This window comes from Salvia splendens, chromosome 20 (assembly GCF_004379255.2).
Source record: "Salvia splendens isolate huo1 chromosome 20, SspV2, whole genome shotgun sequence".
Taxonomy (NCBI): domain Eukaryota; kingdom Viridiplantae; phylum Streptophyta; class Magnoliopsida; order Lamiales; family Lamiaceae; genus Salvia; species Salvia splendens.
The window spans coordinates 13,976,836-13,998,243 of NC_056051.1; the positions used below are offsets into that span (position 1 = coordinate 13,976,836).

The 21,408-nt window shown below is 43.1% G+C and overlaps 2 long non-coding RNA genes across 2 annotated transcripts; both read right to left on the reverse strand.

Annotated features, from left to right (window-relative positions):
- Positions 1-10,945: 10,945 nt before the first annotated feature.
- LOC121781090 lies at positions 10,946-12,912 on the reverse strand. The gene is made up of 3 exons (XR_006046130.1): positions 11,698-12,912; positions 11,545-11,608; positions 10,946-11,081 (listed from the first exon to the last, which is right to left on the reverse strand). It is a non-coding gene; the product is annotated as an uncharacterized LOC121781090 (long non-coding RNA).
- Positions 12,913-16,123: 3,211 nt separating this feature from the next.
- On the reverse strand, positions 16,124-18,090 carry LOC121781100. Its single transcript, XR_006046134.1, has 3 exons — positions 16,876-18,090; positions 16,723-16,786; positions 16,124-16,259 (listed from the first exon to the last, which is right to left on the reverse strand). It is a non-coding gene; the product is annotated as an uncharacterized LOC121781100 (long non-coding RNA).
- Between the last annotated feature and the right edge of the window lie 3,318 nt (positions 18,091-21,408).

The window sequence follows — 21,408 nt, forward strand, 5'->3', positions numbered from 1 at the left end:
CATGCACTCTAGTTAAATTCCTTAAATCTTCTTTCTCGGTTTCCGTGCATTTTTGGTTATTCGGCGGCCGCCCAAGGCGTCGCGTGCGACGCCGGTCGGCCGCTTACGCTCGTTCTTTTCTTCGTTGGCCCCTCGTATTTTCCATGACGTCGGAAAATAATTTCTAAAAATTATTTAAGCGTATACTTTAAATTTCCGTAATTATTTACCGTTAAAAAAAGTATTAATTCATACTTAGGTAAATTATTCTTCTTCAAAAAGTCATACGGAAATTAATTAAATAATTTCCCCTGATTAAATTTTAATTACCGGCCCAAGATTAAATTTCTTAGCCACCTTATTCCTCTAAAATTAAATAGTGAGCCCCATCAATTAAAAAAAAGAGCCCAAAACTCAACTTAATCTTCCAATAATTTATAATGGCCCAACTAAAAAAAGATTTAATTCAAGGCCCAATTCACAAAAACAAAAGAGGCCCAATCTTCTTCACTCTCCTACCCCACTTCTCTCTCTCTCCTCTTATCTTTCTCTCTCCCCGTCTCTCTCTCTGCCGCTCGCCGATCGCAGCAGCCGACGGAAGTCGACTCCCCAGCCGTCACCGATCGTTGCCGGGAGGTGCTCCTGCCCGCCGGAAGATGTTGCCACAGATCAGGAGCTGCTGCAATCAACCGGGAGCTGCTGCCGTCCGCCGAGGGCTGCTGCCGTCTACCCCTCTTCACCCGTCATCGCCGCTTGCTCCAGCGCCGGGGAGGAAACGTCGCGGTCGTCGCCTAGGAGGCCGCAAACCGTGCCGCCTCTGAATGTCGTCAGCACCGTCGAGTGCGGCATATCTGTCGCTGCCCTTCGCCGGCGGTAACTTCCTCTCATTCGAAACTACCCCGAACGACCCCACCCCGAATCAACCCGCAACACGCGTTATGGTTATAAAGTTACGTTCTTTCTTAGTTTCGGTCACGTACGACGATCGTTTGGTTGATTCTTAAGGATTGTTACATGGTTTTGTCATGGAACAATAATAATGGTTATATACACTACGCAAGACTATAACAATCTCATGCTTTGAGGATGGAAAAGATAGTATACCTCAAGAGCTTAAACTTGATGGTGGTTGAACAAAAAATGGTGAAAGCAAACTCCTTCTTCTCCCTCATTCCTCTCGGCTATTTCTCTCGCAAGTCTCCCTCTCTCTCCTTTTTTTTTTTTTTGTTGAGTGCAAATGGTGAGGAGTTAGAGAAGAGGTTAATGAAGAAGAAGTGGGTGACTCTTGGTTTGTGGGAGTAATGGTAGAAGATGAAGGGTGTTGGAAATGGAGAGTCTCCTCCAAGATGAAGGGAAAGCCGTCGGTCATGGGGAGGAGAAGAGAAAAAGAAGAGAAAAAAAAATGGGGTTTGGGCTTGGTCTACTTTAAATCCCACATTTGGGCTTCAAGCTTTTTTTTTATTTAATTGGTTTTGGTTTGGGCTCAAAATAATTTGGAAGCCCAAGTTAGAAAAAGTACTATTACTTGGTGGATTTAAAAGAGTGATTAGAATCCAAATTATTTTGTAGGTAATTGGACTCTAATTTATTTTGAAAAAGTCCAAAATAAATTCATACTTTATATTTTCGTATTTTCCTTCGATAATTAAAATTCACATGTCTTTATTTAATTTTGTTATCTCGTTCTTCACAACCAAAAATTAAAGTACGTTTAACGGCATCATTTATATTTGGTGTTGTTCCAAATATATTTTCTTCGACCGTTCCTCGATTTTCGCGCGTCATCTTCCATAAACGTATATTCCTTTCCACATAAATTCATTTGTCTTGCCAAGAATAGAAATTTCATCGTCCTTCTTTCAACGAGACCTTCAACATGTCTCCCAACGTTCACAATTAAACAATTAAGCACGCTCCTTTTCACATTTAACACATAAACCATAATTTTTTTTTCATATCACATTTATCGAGAAGCACAGCATCTCGGAATAATTTTATCACTTAATTCGTTACATAACATTAATTTCTTATTTAAGGTACGGGTGTTACATTCTACCCACCTTAACAGAAATTTCATCCCGAAATTTACTCATTCGTAACGAAAAGCTCCGGGTATTTCTCTTTCATTTTATCCTCGAGTTCCCAAGTGGCCTCCTCATGACCATGATGTTTCCAAAGTACTTTCACGGACGCGATCGATTTATTCCTCAATTCCTGCACTTTCCTGTCCAGAATAGCTTCGGGCTTTTCCTCATAACTCAAGTCAGGATTCAAAATCATTTCCTCTTGATGCACCACGTGTTTGGGATCGAACATATACTTTCGTAATTGAGACACATGGAAAACGTTATGCACAGTCCCAAAACTTGGTAGTAGTGCCAACCTATACGCTACGGGTCCCACCTTCTAAAGGATTTCATAAGGCCCTACGTATCGTGGCTTCAACTTCCTCTTTACACCAAACCTCGTTATCCCTTTCGACGGAGATACTTTCAAGAACACCTTATCTCCCGTATTGAACTGTAAATCTGTACGCCGAACATCAGCATACGACTTCTGTCGGTCTTGAGCTTCTTTTATCCTCTGACGAATTTGTCGCACAATTTCAATCATTTCTTCTACTGAATCTGGCCCGAGTATTCTTCTCTCACCAACCTCATCCCAGTAGAGTGGTGATCTACATTTCCTTCCATACAATGCTTCATATGGGGCCATATTTATCGTCGCCTGGAAACTGTTATTGTAGGCAAACTCGATCAACAGTAGTACAACTTCCCAATTTTCTCATCTGTCAAGAACCACGGCTCTCAACATGTCCTCGAGAGTTTGAATCGTTCTCTCGGACTGTCCATCGGTTTGTGGATGGAAAGCAGTACTAAAATTTAGTCGTGTACCAAGCTCTCGTTGCAAACTTATCCAAAATCTTGAAGTGAACCTGGTGTCTCGGTCCGACGTGATTGTCACTGGCACTCCATGTAGCCGAATGATTTCTTTCACATAAATCCGAGCTAGCTTGTCGGATCCATGTGTTATAGGGATGGGTATAAAATACGCACTCTTGGTGAGGCGGTCTATGATTACCCAAATGGCCGTATTCCCTTGCCGGGTCTTTGGTAATCCCGCCACAAAGTCCATGGCGATATGTTCCCATTTCCATTCTGGTATCTCTAGCGGTTGCAACTTTTCATAGGGTCGTTGATGTAAAGCTTTTACTTGTTGACACGCCAAACATCTTTCCACAAACGAAGCTATGTCCCTCTTCATTCCATCCCACCAGAATGATCCCTTCAAGTCTTGGTACATCTTTGTACTTCCAGGATGAGCGGTGTATGGAGTCTCGTGTGCCTCGGTCAGAATTTCATTTCGAAGTCCTTCGTCGCTTGGCACACACAGTCTCCCCTCGTAGGAGAGAGCATTATCAGCCTCCTCTCTAAACTTCTCTTGTTCGCCCTTTCTCACCTTCAGTCGAACTTTCTCTGAATTTTCATCATTTCGCTGCCCTTCTATTATCTTTGTCCGTAGATCGGATGTAATTACCAAGGTGGCAATCTTTCCCTTCACGGTCTCCGGAGCTCTCACTACCTCCAATCGTATCTTGCTAAAATCACGAATCAATTCCGCTTCTTGAGTGAGAAAAGTAGCCAACTGCGGTTGAGCTTTCCGGCTCAAAGCATCCGCCACTACGTTTGCTTTGCCCGGGTGATAGTTAATGCCACAGTCATAATCCTTGACTAGTTCAAGCCATCTGCGTTGCCTCATATTCAAGTCTTTCTGTTCAAAGAAGTATTTCAGACTCTTGTGATCTGTAAAAATCTCACACCGAACTCCGTAGAGATGGTGCCTCCAAATCTTCAATGCATGCACAACAGCCGCTAGTTCTAAGTCATGAGTAGGGTAGTTCAACTCGTGTGGCCACAACTGCCGCGAAGCATAGGCAATCACCTTACCATTCTGCATCAAAACACACCCCAGTCCAACCTTCGACGCATCGGTGTAAACCACATAGTCTACTCCCGGTTCCGGCACGGCTAGAATAGGTGCAGTGGTCAACTTCTCCTTCAACAATTGGAAACTAGTTTCACACTCCGGTGTCCAATTGACCTTGGTCCCTTTCTTCAGTTGTTGAGTCATTGGCCTTGCGATTTTAGAAAATCCTTCAATAAATCTCCGGTAGTATCCTGCCAGTCCAAGGAAACTCCGGATCTCGTTTGGGGTCTTCGGTGCCTTCCACTGTTGTACGGCCTCCACCTTTGCAGGGTCAACTCGAATCCCTTCGGCCGTCACAATATGCCCCAGAAAATTCACTTCCTTTAGCCAGAATTCACACTTACTGAAGTTGGCGTACAACTTTTCCGTTCTGAGTGTTTCCAACGTGATCCTTAGGTGCTCCCCATGTTCTTTTTCATTCTTCGAGTAAACCAGTACATCATCTATGAACAGCAGGACGAACTTGTCCAAGTATGGATGGAATACTCGATTCATTAAATCCATAAATACTGCTGGTGCATTTGTCAGTCCAAACGGCATTACTACAAACTCATAATGCCCATACCTCGTTCGGAATGCCGTCTTGGGTATGTCCTCCCTTCGTACCCTCAACTGGTGATATCCCGACCTTAAATCCATTTTCGAGAATACTCCTGCTCCCCTGAGTTGATCGAATAGGTCGTCTATTCTCGGCAGAGGATACTTGTTCTTGAGAGTTAACTTGTTCAATTCCCGGTAGTCTATGCACATCCTCAGTGTCCCGTCTTTCTTCTTCACAAACAGCACCGGTGCTCCCCATGGCGACACACTCGGTCGGATAAAACCCAAGTCCAGTAATTCTATTTTGAGTTCTTCCAACTCCTTCGGCGCCATCCTATAGGGTGCTTTCGACACTGGTGCGGCTCCTGGTTCCAGATCGATAGTAAACTCCAACTGTCGATCAGGCGGAGGGCCTGGCAACGCATCGGGAAATACGTCGGGAAACTCACGTACCACTGCCACATCTTCAACTTTCCTCTCTTTCTTGTCATGTCCCTGTAGATACACAAGATAGGCCGGATGCCCCTTTCTAATCATCGTAGTTGCTTGAAGTGCCGATATCACACAAGTTCGCTGATTCATCGAAATTCCGTGGAAGGTAGAGGGCTCCTTCCCCGGGGTTTGTAATGAGATTTGTCTCTCTTGGCATCGGATAGTGGCATAGTTCTCAGCTAGCCAGTCCATCCCTAGAATAATGTCGACGTTATCCATCGGCATAACATGCAAGTTGTGAGCCACTAAGCTAAGTTCTTCCACCATGAGTTCTATGTTCGAGCAAGATTGTGAAATTTCTACAAGGCCTCCTACCGGTGAGTTCACATTCATCTTATGTTCAAGTTCAACAACAGGCAGTCTTAAAGCAGTCACGCAAGAGTGCGATATAAAGGAGAGCGACGCACCCGTATCAAACAGAACAGCAACAGGCATGTCAAGTAGTGTTCCCATACCTTCCAGATTTTCCTGTTTTGGCTCCCCCTGTGGGGCTTTAGCTTGCTTGCGTCCCAAGGCATAGGCCCTAGCTTGAGTCGGGTATGGTTGGCGACGTTGCTGCTGCTGCTGCTGAGGTGGTGTAGGATTCCCTCGAGGTCCGTTCGGCGTTCCCCCACCTCCAGTATTGTTGTTGCTCGGGCACTCTTTGGCGAAGTGTCCAACTCCGCCACACTTATAGCACACGTTGGTCCCGACTCTGCATTCTCCCATGTGGTTCCTCTGACAATTGGCACAAAGAGGTGCTCTCTGGCGGAAATCTCCACCTTGGAATGGAGCAGCTTGCTTTCCTTTTCCCTGGGAAGAGTTTGGGGTACTCTGGAACCTCTTGTTGTCAAAGGGTGCGCGGTTCCCGTCCCATTTCCTCTTGTCCAGGAAATTCTGCTGTGGGGTCGGCGGTGTCGGAGTAGTGGGTGTAACTGTCTTTTCCCGTGGCATCGCTTCCTCCACATCTAGTGCACGGGACAATGACTCGGCATACGAGAGTCTTCCACGGCATGCCAAAGCCATCCTGATTTCGTGCCTCTGACCGGCACAAAACTTTTCCGCCATCTTCTCATCTGTGTTTACCTGCTCCGGTGCGTACCGAGACATGTCACATAGGGCACGGTCATATTCTGTCACAGTCATCCGCCCCTGTTTCAGATTGTAGAACTCGGCCTCCTTAGCCTTGCGATAGCTCCTTGGAATGTACTTGTCATACAGTTCCTCCTTAAAGTCTTCCCACGTCAGGGTGTCTAACCGTTCCTGTGTCATTGTCCGCTGCTTAGTCTCCCACCAAAACTCTGCGGACCCGGTGAGCTGGTAAGTCACGCACGAGAGGCGCTCCTGGTCGGTGCACCTTAAGAACTTAAAGATGCGTTCTATGGCCCGAATCCAGGTCTCGGCCTTGGTTGGATCTCCCATTCCGTCAAACACGGGAGGACGTTCCTTTCGGAACTCCTTCTCGATGTTCCGTTCCGGCTGTGGCGGTGGTGGAGGTGGTGGTGGTGGTTGTCCTTCAGGACCCATACTGCTTTGGGTCTCGTTGCTTGCTTCATTCTCGTGGTGAACGGCTGCACGTCGGGGAGGCATTCTGTTCAACATATACGTTAGTACGAAAGTCCAATTTTACCATCACCACACCACACCACACAACTTTTCCAAAAGCGATAACACCAACTTTCCCAAACATAACAAGGTAAACGAACACCACGATAAAACAACGGGAAGCTTTATTAACTTAAAACCAAGCAAGTACGTGTTTCCACAAGGTCTTTGAAACAAGGAAAGAAAACAAACATCAAGAGAAACTATTACATAGTTCGTCAAAACAAAACGTTCAAAAGCTAGCAAACGGTAAAGAAAACACTACTCCTCGGGAGCTCTCTCGTAATTCGCCCCTTCCACACTGTCAACCTCAACCTCCCTTTCAAGGGGCTCTTCTTCGGGGTCTTCCTCATCCTCGAGAGGATCTTCCTCTTCTTCCTCATCATTCTCCCGCACATAAGTAGCGACGTCGATATGCTTATCGACCACAAGAACTTCCGTCGCGGGAGGTGCGGAGGTGCGCATCCCAAGCCTTCTCCTCTTGGGGAAGTTTGGTTGCGGCGTCTCACTCTCATACCTACCCCCACTGTAAGGGCTGCGACTCGATGAGGATGCCTCCTTCCTAGGAGGAGCATAGGGGGGGTGGTCCATTACGAGCATCAACCAGTGCTTTCAATAGAACCTTCACAAAACCATGCATGTCCCCTTGCATGCTGTAGTCGGGAAGCTTATGCCAGACGTATGACCGTGAAGCCTCGTCGGCCCACCTATTCCAAGGTGCCGGTAGTCCATCAATCAATCTCTTGATTCCCTCATAGTGCATCACTCCACAGCCATGAGCATCCCGCCATAATGTCAAGTAATCGGCGACATAAGATATCAAAGGGGCCCTCTCGTCCCTCTCGAACCCGCGATACATTTCCACCGCCCGCAATCCATTCTCGACGTACCTTCCCCTTAACGGTGCGTGGATCATGATCGCCATCTACATAAAAGTGAGTCCCCTTAGCAACCAGTCGCAGAAAAAAAAACAAAGCAAGGTAGAAAAGACAAAACGCGCAAAGAACGTCATCCGTGTTACCGTGCATACCTGTCGATTTCCAAAAGGAAAAGTCATAACAATTCTTTTCTTTTTTTTTTATTAACATCTAAGGATAGATGTTTCGTATTTTATAAACATGGTACTTTTGCAACTTCGTCTAACCTTCAATCTATCACAATCGTGTTTCACAAGGTTATCCTTGCCTCGTCACCTCATCATTCTTTGGAAATCGCGCCCTTCTGCGCCCCGTTCGTTCTATCACTTCTAATATACTTCGTTTCAAACTTTTGCCTTCTTTCGCGTTGAGCGCGGTGAGACGGAGTGTTGAGTGTTAAGCGAATACTCTTTTAGTCTAGCGAAACGAGTCTAGACTAGATTGAATAAATGACTCTCGGTCCAGAGCGGAAGGAAAAATTGCTCTGATACCATTCTGTCACGACCGCACTTCCTAAGGATAGAAAGCACTGTGGATCGCGACTAGTGGGGGAATTAAGAAGCGGGGAAGAAGGGGGGAAACAATCAAGACAATGCAACTTAACGATCAAAGATGAAATTTCATTTATTCAAAGTTTCAAATCTCGAAAGTACATAACATGAATGACATAGTTTGACAATCCAATGGAAATAAAAGAAATTCTTAAAACGTAGAATAGCGGAAGCAAAATGAGAGTTTAGCTACTACTATGTATGAAGACATAATAGTAACCGGACCAGTTCTTGAATCATCACTCAACATCCTCCGCCTCCCGACCTCGCTCAACCTACACATAGAGAAAACATATGCAGGGGCTGAGTACTTGATGCACCCAGTAAACTCATGCCCGAAAACATTCATCGTTAAGATATGTCAAGCCATCATCGAGTGAATCCAGGGTTTTTCTTTCAAATGCCGAGAAACACTAAAATCCATTTCTTTAAAAAGTGTCCGCGCGGACTAACATCATCCTCCATCATATACCATATCTGAACCATCATGTGAAACGAGAATGTGGCCACAAACTCGATCACTGGACCGGCCGACCTAGGGGACGGCTCACGATCCCTATCAGTGCACTAGTCCGAGTAGGGACTCACTCCCTAGTCAGACCCAAATTCGTTAACTATAAAAGTCTAGTAGGATATTATCCCAGTAGACAATCAGATAGACAATTCAAAACATAAAATACTGTTGGGAAATAAACACAGGAAATCACGAATATGAAAGAGAATGAACACAAGAAGTTGTTTACCCAGTTCGATACAATGTGTATCTACGTCTGGGGGCGATGCCAAGCCAGGGATTTCACTATATAATTTCAGGATGATTTAACAATGAGGGAGCACCTCTATTTATAAGTAACTAGAGAGCCCTAATTCTAGTCAAACTAGGAAACATATTCCATAAGGAAATATCTTTTAAGGAATAAATCTATCACAAGGAAATATACTTCAAGGAAACAAATCCTAAACATGGTAGGAGATATTTTAGGCTCCATAATTAACAATCTCCCACTTGGAGACTAACAACTCCTAAACAACCATTTCCTCGTGATCTCATCCCTTCATCCGCTTAGCATCGCCTAACCTTCTCTTCAAGTTCTAAGGCCAATTGAAGCTATGCATAGCTTCAATTTCTCTAAGGTCACCACCTTAGTAAACATGTCTGCAGGATTCTCATTTCCAAGTATCTTCACAAGTTGCAGGATTTTCATCTCCACTAGGTGTCGGATGTAATGATATTTCAACTCCACATGCTTTGTCCTAGAATGAAACGCTGGATTCTTCGCCAAGAAAATAGCACTCTGACTATCACTGTTGAGTATGCTACTCTTGTTCTCCTTCCCAAGTTCATCTAAGAAACTCTGCAACCACACCATCTCCTTGCTTGCCTCTGTCGCAGCTACATATTCAGCCTTCGTAGTAGACAAAGCAACAGTCTTCTGCAACTTAGAAGTCCATGAAATAGCAGTACCACCATAAGTAAATACATACCCGGTTGTGCTTCTTCTCCCATCAAGATCATTGGACGCCAAGTCTGCATCCACATAACCTGCCAGCTCGACATTCTTGCCATTGAAACATAAGACGCTTTCTGTAGTACCTCTCAAGTATCGAAGGATCCATTTAACTGCTTCCCAATGTTGCTTGCCCGGATCACCCATGAACCGGCTCACTACTCCCACTGCTTGTGCAATATCAGGCCTCGTACACACCATTGCATACATAATACTGCCAATTGCTGAAGCATAAGGAATTTTCTTCATTTCAGCACGTTCTTCTTTTGTACTCGGCGACTCCTTCTTCGACAGCTTAAAGTGACTGCCCAAAGGCACACTTACTGGCTTCGAATTATCCATGTTGAATCTTTCCAAAACCTTACCAATGTAAGCAGCTTGCGAAAGATACAATTTTCCTGCCACCTTGTCACGCTCGATTCTCATGCCCAAAATTTGATTAGCCTCTCCAAGATCTTTCATGGAGAATCGTTCAGACAATTACCTTTTCAACTTATCCATCTCCTTTTGATCACCTCCTGCGATCAACATATCATCAACATATAATAACAGAATAAGATAGCTCTTGTCAAACCTCTTGTAGTAACAACAATGGTCAGCGTAGCATCTTTTATAGCCAATCTCTATCATGAATCCATCAAACTTCTTGTACCACTGCTTTGGAGCTTGCTTTAAACCATACAAGCTCTTCTTCAACTTGCATACAAGGTTTTCCATTCCTTTTACTATGAATCCTTCAAGCTGTGTCATATACAACTCATCCTCCAAATCACCATGAAGGAATGTCGTCTTTACATCCATCTGATGTAACAATAGATTTTCTGCAACTACCATACTCAACACTAAACGAATAGTAGTTAGTTTCACAACAGGAGTGAACACATCTGTATAATCAATACCGTATCGTTGCTCAAATCCCTTGACAACCAGCCTAGCCTTGTAGCGCTTGCTACCATCAGCTTCACCTTTGATTCGATAGACCCACTTGCAATGCAATGCCTTTTTCCCTTTAGGAAGTTCCACAAGCTCCCATGTGCCATTTAGGAGAAGAGAGGCAAACTCGTCATCCATGGCAATTTTCCACCTTCGTTTATCAGGGCCTTCTCCTGCCTCTGAATAACACTCGGGCTCACCACCATCAGTAAGTAACAAATAGAAATTAGAGGGCGAGTACCTATTAGGTGCACTGTCACGCCCGCATTTTCTAAGGATAGAAAACACGGTTGATCGCGACTAGGGGAGGGTTGAAGAAGCGGGGAAGAAAGGGGAAAACAACATAACTCGACCATAGTCCGAAACAAATGGGAATAGCTCGAATAAAATTAGAGTATCATTTCAACAATCAACAACTCCAAATGAAAATATCTCAACTATACTCGAACTCAAAAGAAACAATATTTAGCGGAAGCATTCGAGAGAAGAATAATATTATGTATGAAGACACAATATATTCGTAACATTTAAACCAAACACAAATCTTCACCAGCTCTGCTCAACACCCACCGCGCTCGTCACAGCTCAACCTGCAAATTTTTAAAAAAGAAATGCAGGGCTGAGTACTTGATGCACTCAGTGGACTCATGCCGAAAACATTTTCAATAAAAATATTTATCATGCCATTAACGAGTGACCTCGGGGTTTTAACTTTGAAAGGGCCCGAGTCACTAAAACATTTCACCAACATCATCATCATCAACCTCAACATCATCAACATCACCATACCATATCTGAACATACATGACAAGGAATGTGGCCACATTCCAAGCCACTAGACCGGCCAACTCAAAGAGATAGCGCACGATCTACGGGGTGTACACTAGCCTGAGTAGGGACTCACTCCCTAGTCAGACCCGAATTCGATTAACCATACATGGCAAAAGCCACTTCAGATAGGTCCCATAGCAACACAAAAATATGGCATGACAAACATATTTCGCAAGAATAAATATACTTAGGACATAGTCCTTATTTAAAAAGAAAGCCCACCTCGTTCTCTTAAATCCTTCACTTGTCAATCAGCTCCGTTCTCAAATGGCACGCAAAAATTCACCTTTTTTTTTTAAAAGAACATAATACTCAAAAATTAGACTTTAGGGGAAAAAATTAAATTTCAACAATACATACATGTATAAATCTTACCATTTGATCTCTTTTTCAGTGACTTTAGCACATCGTATTTATCCTTCTATTGACTCCGTCCGAGCTCTCGTCATTCTCATATACAAATTCCAGTCCAACTCAAATAAACGAGCGGCCCAAGTCTCCTAATTAAATCACTCTATCCCAATCACTAATTTTGTCTTCCTTCAACTAATGCAATGGCTCAACAAAAATTAATAGACTAGGCCCAACTAATTAAATCACTTTAGGCCCAAATAAAAATTTCGTACAGCAGCCTTTGATAATCTGCCCAAACTAATTCTAGCCCAACTCCCCATCTTCTCTTTCAACCCCACGGTCACTCCCCCAATTCAACAACTCTCCCTTACAATTTATAGCTCCTGCAATCCCCATCTTCTTCCCCATTCATCTCTCTCCCCAAATCTGGAATCTCCATATATCTATCACAAATTGAGTGTAACATCTTTCTCTCTCGATCCCTCCGTTCTCGGCCTCCATCTCACTAATTCTCCCTTTCTCTCTCTCTCTTCGGCCAAATAGAAGGAACTCACTCCCGTCGATCCCGGCGTCTGCCGCCTTTCCATCTCCGACTTCAATTCTCCGCCGGGTGTCCGCCGGAAGAGGACGCTGCTGTCGCGCCTCTGCTCCGTCGCTGCCGGGAAGAGCTTCTGCTGGCTGCGTCGTCTACACAGCCGTCCAGCCGAGCCACCGCTGCTGTCGGAATCGCGTCGCCGCTGCTCCATCGTTGCCGCTGCTGCGTAGTCACCGCCGTTGCTCCGTCGTCGTTCGATCCAGCCGGGAGATGCCGCCGCCGGGAGGAGCCGCTGCTCCGCCCCGAAACATCACCGCCACCGCTGCTGGATCGTTGCCGCCCCGCTGCAGCCGCTGAGGACGTGCTGCTCCACCGAGAATGCCTGCCGCGCCGCTGCTGCTCGTTGTTGTTCTCTTCCTCCGTGACAATTCGCCGCCACTGCCGTCTCCTATTTCTCCCCCAAATTTTGTTTCTCTGCATTCTCTTTTTTCCTAATTCTTCACTTCTTTGATAAACTCTTCTTTGCCCTCTCGACTTATCTGTTTCTTTGGTATTGTGAAAGTTGTGAAAATGATTGTGATTGTGAGAAAAGATTGAGGCTTGTGCGTACTTAAATAAACTGCATTTGTTGGAATTTCGGTAGAGATCTTCTCCATATCCACCTTTCTTGTTGCTATATTCATGGGGGAGTGGTAACTGATTGTGTGCGGGTAATACATGGAGAGGGAGTGACTGATTTTGTGCGATTGCAATAACAATGAGGCTCACTTGGGCTCTTAATAATTGGGCTCCCTCTAGAAAAGAATTGGCTTGATAAAAGAATGGAAACGAGCATGGCCCGATTTCTATTAACGGCTTTAGCCCATTTTATTAATCATCGAAAAGAATTGAAGGCATAGTTTTCAGCTACTTAAACAATGTTTCGGAGAAAAAAAAAAAGGTAGAAAAGTCGGGGTATTACAATCTACCCATCTTAACAAAAATTTCGTCCCGAAATTTGCTTACATCATTCTAATAAAATATTTCTCCATGAACTTGTAATCCAATTTCCAAGCAGCTTCCTCGTATCGCTTTAAAATTAATAACCATTGCTGAATATTTAACACCTCGTGTTCTTGGTTATATCGATGCCTCTAGTGGGTGTATCACTTTTACGCATGTCTGATTATAAAAACTTATTCCCCCTTGTGCATTCGAAAAGCTCAACCTCACCCTTTCCTCCAAGTCTAGTATCAAGAACTCAAAAATTGATCAAGCAGTCTTTACTTGGATATGAACTGATCTCAAAATTGTAGCAACACTGCTGAAAGTGTCTTAAGCAGAAAGGCTGCAGAATTGATCAAGAAAACAAGAACAACATTTCTTGCTCGACTCTTCTTAATCTCATCACCAACTTGAGAAAATTGGTTTGTAAACAAAGCGATGACTAAACCCATTGAACTTAACACATCCAATCTGAGAATTAAATGGTTTAAACGGTATCAAAAAAAAAATCCATAGAGCTTGGGAATTTACTTCTGATGAGAGCTAGAAAGAATATGAGATAGGTCTTGAAAACAGGATGAAACTGAATTAAGTCTCAAATTCCATAGCAGGCTGCCAAATAAGATATTTCAATTGTCAAATAAAATTTGCAAAATTCGGCACCAATGAATGATGGTTCAACATGTCATGACATGAGATGATCAATCGTGGGAGGGTTTAGAAGCATAGACAAATGTCATGAAGTAGCACTGTTCATGGTTCGACGACATCATGCTATTGAAAAATGAAATCACCTCAATGGATTCACAGGTTTGCAACCGACGTGAAGTGAACTTTTTAGGAAAATCGGCTAGATCAAACACGTTAAGGAAAAATAGAACACGATAGCCTTAACTTGGTGTTGCAAGAAAGAAAAATCATTGCATGAACAATATATGTAGTGAAACTGAGCTAAAAAGAATTTCACTTCTGCAAGAAAGAACTTGCCACATGCATAGTTACGAAATAAAAGGTGTACAAAAGTTCCAAGAAGAATATTTCATCCTTTGAAGAAACATGTATGGGGATGTGATCATACTGAAGGTCATAACTGCAAACAACTTTAGGAATGAAGGTCAACGACAGAAGCTCATACGGTCAAAATATTGTCCTCACGAAAGATGAATCAAAAAAGAATACTAATCAAGATGTCCAAAGTTACAAAGGCAAGCACCTGAAAGTGAGTCATGACTCGATATAAGAAAAGAAATAATGGGCATTACTTGCGAGTTGTGAGTCAAACAAGGTCTTAAATAGACAAGGGCTCAACGTTAATTGAAAGGTTCCAAAAAATATTTCTTAGAATCCAAGTAAGTACTGTTGATTAAAATCATTCATTCTAGCTACGAAAGCCACACTCCCTTGCTCGTCTTTCTGAGGCCGAACATGGTAACATCGTTCTAAGAAACCGTGGATTCCAAGTTGATATTCATCACGTCATTACAACAAAATAATTGTAGTCAGTCAAAAGCCATATCTTCAATAATATTCTTGCATATTATAACAATCATTCTCTTAAAACTTTTTAATCATCCTTGTGCTTCTCTGCCTGCTATAAAGGTCGTCTCCATCGTGTCGCCGCTTTTAGCAAAATTACGTGAGATAATGCTATATTGATTTGCATCACGAGTATGATCTCTTGTCATTGCATAGCTACATCACTTAGCATCAGCTCTTCTTGTCTCGCATATTTTTCATGTTTGAAGCTTCATTTCGTATTCTCTGTCCTCATCTTCTTGAAATCTTCCTCGTATTCTTTTTTCTTATCGTTCACGAAAAACGATAGAAAATAGTAAAATGGTTCACACACTAAGCTTGCTTTAACGTTTCGCGCCATTCCAAAGAAATAGCAAAAGTTCCATGGTCCACTGGCAAACATTCTACTCTCGATCTCCTTGTCTCGTATCTTGATAATCTAGGAATTTCACCCCACTTTCCCTTTCTCGTTCATTTTCATCGCTCGGGAAAGCGATAGATAATTGTCGACTTACAACTATGGTTCGCGCACGTACCATCTAGCTTAGTCTTAGGCACTCTACGTTCACAACACATTTCACCACCTCATAGATCAACAAATATCATATTTAAAGTCATTCATACTTCAACTAACAAGCATAATACACAACATTTCGCTTCCCAAAATACAACGCTTTCACATTTCACATTTACTTTCAAAACAAATATTTTCTTCAAACTCACACTTTTCTCAAAAAAATTCAACGTTTCACTTTCAACTGTGAAGTCCAAGTTTTGACTCAAAACTCAAAACATACTTGGACACCAACTTTCATCTTTCATGTAAAAACAAACAATCCATCGTCTCTCATCAAAACTCGTTCTTTTCTCAAACATCAACAAATACTCTTCTCAACTCGAAATCAATCCCTCACACAAAGATTCTACTTCCTCCTCTTATAAAAATTTTCTCCTCCTTCTTTCTCAAAAATTTTCTCGTCTTCCTTTCTCCAAAACGTTCTCATAAAAATTTTCACATAAAAATTATATTACCTCTTTCTTGGTTGAGCGTGACGAAGCGGGATGTTGAGCCTTCAATACACAATTATTATTTTATCTTCTTTTATTTTATTTTATTTTATTTATTATTTTAGTCTAGCGAAACAAGTCTAGACTAAGACTGAAAAAGACTCTCGGGTCCAGAGCGGAAAGAAAAATTGCTCTGATACCACTTTGTCACGCCCGCATTTTCTAAGGATAGAAAACACGGTTGATCGCGACTAGGGGAGGGTTGAAGAAGCGGGGAAGAAAGGGGAAAACAACATAACTCGACCATAGTCCGAAACAAATGGGAATAGCTCGAATAAAATTAGAGTATCATTTCAACAATCAACAACTCCAAATGAAAATATCTCAACTATACTCGAACTCAAAAGAAACAATATTTAGCGGAAGCATTCGAGAGAAGAATAATATTATGTATGAAGACACAATATATTCGTAACATTTAAACCAAACACAAATCTTCACCAGCTCTGCTCAACACCCACCGCGCTCGTCACAGCTCAACCTGCAAATTTTTAAAAAAGAAATGCAGGGCTGAGTACTTGATGCACTCAGTGGACTCATGCCGAAAACATTTTCAATAAAAATATTTATCATGCCATTAACGAGTGACCTCGGGGTTTTAACTTTGAAAGGGCCCGAGTCACTAAAACATTTCACCAACATCATCATCATCAACCTCAACATCATCAACATCACCATACCATATCTGAACATACATGACAAGGAATGTGGCCACATTCCAAGCCACTAGACCGGCCAACTCAAAGAGATAGCGCACGATCTACGGGGTGTACACTAGCCTGAGTAGGGACTCACTCCCTAGTCAGACCCGAATTCGATTAACCATACATGGCAAAAGCCACTTCAGATAGGTCCCATAGCAACACAAAAATATGGCATGACAAACATATTTCGCAAGAATAAATATACTTAGGACATAGTCCTTATTTAAAAAGAAAGCCCACCTCGTTCTCTTAAATCCTTCACTTGTCAATCAGCTCCGTTCTCAAATGGCACGCAAAAATTCACCTTTTTTTTTTAAAAGAACATAATACTCAAAAATTAGACTTTAGGGGAAAAAATTAAATTTCAACAATACATACATGTATAAATCTTACCATTTGATCTCTTTTTCAGTGACTTTAGCACATCGTATTTATCCTTCTATTGACTCCGTCCGAGCTCTCGTCATTCTCATATACAAATTCCAGTCCAACTCAAATAAACGAGCGGCCCAAGTCTCCTAATTAAATCACTCTATCCCAATCACTAATTTTGTCTTCCTTCAACTAATGCAATGGCTCAACAAAAATTAATAGACTAGGCCCAACTAATTAAATCACTTTAGGCCCAAATAAAAATTTCGTACAGCAGCCTTTGATAATCTGCCCAAACTAATTCTAGCCCAACTCCCCATCTTCTCTTTCAACCCCACGGTCACTCCCCCAATTCAACAACTCTCCCTTACAATTTATAGCTCCTGCAATCCCCATCTTCTTCCCCATTCATCTCTCTCCCCAAATCTGGAATCTCCATATATCTATCACAAATTGAGTGTAACATCTTTCTCTCTCGATCCCTCCGTTCTCGGCCTCCATCTCACTAATTCTCCCTTTCTCTCTCTCTCTTCGGCCAAATAGAAGGAACTCACTCCCGTCGATCCCGGCGTCTGCCGCCTTTCCATCTCCGACTTCAATTCTCCGCCGGGTGTCCGCCGGAAGAGGACGCTGCTGTCGCGCCTCTGCTCCGTCGCTGCCGGGAAGAGCTTCTGCTGGCTGCGTCGTCTACACAGCCGTCCAGCCGAGCCACCGCTGCTGTCGGAATCGCGTCGCCGCTGCTCCATCGTTGCCGCTGCTGCGTAGTCACCGCCGTTGCTCCGTCGTCGTTCGATCCAGCCGGGAGATGCCGCCGCCGGGAGGAGCCGCTGCTCCGCCCCGAAACATCACCGCCACCGCTGCTGGATCGTTGCCGCCCCGCTGCAGCCGCTGAGGACGTGCTGCTCCACCGAGAATGCCTGCCGCGCCGCTGCTGCTCGTTGTTGTTCTCTTCCTCCGTGACAATTCGCCGCCACTGCCGTCTCCTATTTCTCCCCCAAATTTTGTTTCTCTGCATTCTCTTTTTTCCTAATTCTTCACTTCTTTGATAAACTCTTCTTTGCCCTCTCGACTTATCTGTTTCTTTGGTATTGTGAAAGTTGTGAAAATGATTGTGATTGTGAGAAAAGATTGAGGCTTGTGCGTACTTAAATAAACTGCATTTGTTGGAATTTCGGTAGAGATCTTCTCCATATCCACCTTTCTTGTTGCTATATTCATGGGGGAGTGGTAACTGATTGTGTGCGGGTAATACATGGAGAGGGAGTGACTGATTTTGTGCGATTGCAATAACAATGAGGCTCACTTGGGCTCTTAATAATTGGGCTCCCTCTAGAAAAGAATTGGCTTGATAAAAGAATGGAAACGAGCATGGCCCGATTTCTATTAACGGCTTTAGCCCATTTTATTAATCATCGAAAAGAATTGAAGGCATAGTTTTCAGCTACTTAAACAATGTTTCGGAGAAAAAAAAAAAGGTAGAAAAGTCGGGGTATTACATGCACGTCGCTCTCTAGTCGATTTAAGCAGCGGAATAGTCGGTGGTGGAGTGCTTGGTTCTTCTTCAAGCACCTCTTCAGCATTCTGACTCTCCTTGCTCCCACTCGAGTTTGAGATGTCTAGCTCGACCACTTGTGGCTCAGAACTGCTGGGACTTGACGCCTCCAATCTATCCTTGTACAATACCTGTTCATTGAAGATGACATCTCTACTGCGAATAACCTTACGGTTCTGCTCATCCCAGAGTCTATAACCGAACTCATCGCCTCCATAACCAATGAACGTACACTTAATAGATTTAGCATCCAACTTACTTCTCTCAACGGAACTAACATGAGCATAAGCAACACAACCAAAGATGCGTAGGAAAGATAGATTTACCTCTTTTCCTGTCCAAACCTCCTCGGGTATCCGAAACTCCAAGGAAACTGATGGACCTCTATTAATTAGGAATGCAGCTGTGTTGACTGCATCTGCCCAAAAACTCTTTGGCAATCCACTTTTCAACCTCATGCATCTTGCTCGCTCATTCAACGTTCTGTTCATGCGCTCTGCGATTCCATTCTGCTGTGGAGTTCCTTTCACAGTTTTCTCCATGCGGATTCCATTCTCGGCGCAGAATTCCTTGAACTTTGCAAGTTCATATTCTCCTCCATTATCGGATCTTAGACACTTCACCTTCATCCCGGTTTCAGTTTCAACAAGGGCTTTCCATTTCCTGAAAGCGTCAAACGCATCGGATTTACTCTTCAGAAAATAAACCCATAGCTTTCGAGTAGAGTCGTCGATGAAAGTCATATAATATTCAGAGCCTCCTAGGGACTTCACAGGTGCTGGTCCCCATAGATCAGTGTGGACCATCTCCAACTTCTGTGTCTTCAATTTTCTGCCTCCTCTTGAGAAACTCACCCTTTTCTGTTTCCCAAACACGCAATCCTCGCACAGGCCAACTTCAACAGTTTTCAAGCCAGGCAGTAAACCTCTTGAACACATTATCTTCATCCCTTTCTCGCTCATGTGGCCAAGACGACAGTGCCACAAATCTGCATTATTTGCCTCACTTGCAATATCAATGCAATCTTTGGAGTTAGTTGTGGTATACAACGTACCCTCCTTCTTACCTCGAGCTACTATCATAGCTCCCTTGGTAATCTTCCAATTGTTGCAGCCAAACGTCACGGTGTACCCTTCTGCAACAAGCTGCCCAATCGAAATCAAACTTCTCTGCAATCCAGGAATGTGTCTGACTCCATTCAGTTTTATTACGGATCCATTGGACGTCACTACCTTCACGTTTCCCTTTCCCACGATATCTAAGGGCTCGTCATCAGCCAGATGTACCTTCCATCGGACTACTGACGCTCAAGACCAACGCCTCGCCATCGTCATCAGACATGGTAGCGTTTGCTGTCTTCTTGTCCTTCTGATCCTTATTCTTATACTTCTTCGGTGCCTCACGTTGATTTCTAAAATGCCCAAACTCATCACAATTCCAGCATTTAACTTTATCCAAATCCTTCTTGGATTGACTCCTTCCTCTGGAATTTGATCTTCCACGATTTTGCTTTCCCTTCGATCTGCCTCTCTGTTCTGTATTCAGTGCTGATCCCGAAGTAGAAGATCCTGATTCTCTCCGGCGAACTTCCTCACCAACCATCAGATCTCTTACTCTGTCAACTGTTAGTTTTGTCTCTGCAGCAGTAACTGCTGTCACTGTGCCAGCCCAACTCTCAGGCAGAGACGATAGCAAAATCAGGGCATGAATTTCATCATCGAATTTTATATTAACCGAGTTCAGTTGCGAAGTAATCATGTTGAACTCGTTGAGATGTTGTTGCACCAGCTTTCCCTCTTGCATTCTAAAATTAAACAATCGTCTAATCAGATGTACCTTATTTGCCGTTGATGGTTTCTGATACATGTCCTCCAAGATCTTTATCATCTGCTATGTCGACTTTGCTGCAGTCGTGTGATAAGCCACATCCTTGGACAACGATAGACTAATCGCGCTCATCGCTTTTCTGTCCAGCAGCTCCCACTCCTCATGTTCCATCTTTTCAGGTTTGGTTTTTAAAGGCTTCCAGAGATCTTTACCGTACAGGTAATCCTCAATTTGCATCTTCCAAAATCCGAAATCAGATCCATCGAACTTCTCTACAGCAATTTTCTCGTCGATCCCCATCGTGATTTCTGCCTCTTAAACCCTAGGCTCTTGATACCAGTTGTTGGGAAATAAACACAGGAAATCACGAATATGAAAGAGAATGAACACAAGAAGTTGTTTACCCAGTTCGATACAATGTGTATCTACGTCTGGGGGCGATGCCAAGCCAGGGATTTCACTATATAATTTCAGGATGATTTAACAATGAGGGAGCACCTCTATTTATAAGTAACTAGAGAGCCCTAATTCTAGTCAAACTAGGAAACATATTCCATAAGGAAATATCTTTTAAGGAATAAATCTATCACAAGGAAATATACTTCAAGGAAACAAATCCTAAACATGGTAGGAGATATTTTAGGCCCCATAATTAACAAATACGGCATGACATACTATTTTAAACCACCCTTATTTCACCATAACATATCATTTCAAATAAAAGAGTTTAAGTAATAAAGCCCACCTCAAAAGCTTAGGATTTCCGTAAAATTCCTCGTTCCGACTTTTAGCGTGCGTGCGAACCACCTTTTCGGAAAATACATAAAATTCATATAAATTCTCGGTAACGACGATATTAAGAATGCATGCACTCTAATTAAATTCCTTAAATCTTCTTTCTCGGTTTCTGTGCATTTTTGGTTATTCGGCGGCCGCCCAAGGCATCGCGTGCGACGCCGGTCGGCCGCTTACGCTCATTCTTTTCTTCATTGGCCCCTCGTATTTTCCATGACGTCGGAAAATAATTTCTAAAAATTATTTAAGCGTATACTTTAAATTTCCGTAATTATTTACCGTTAGAAAAAGTATTAATTCATACTTAGGTAAATTATTCTTCTTCAAAAAGTCTTACGAAAATTAATTAAATAATTTCCCCCGATTAAATTTTAATTACC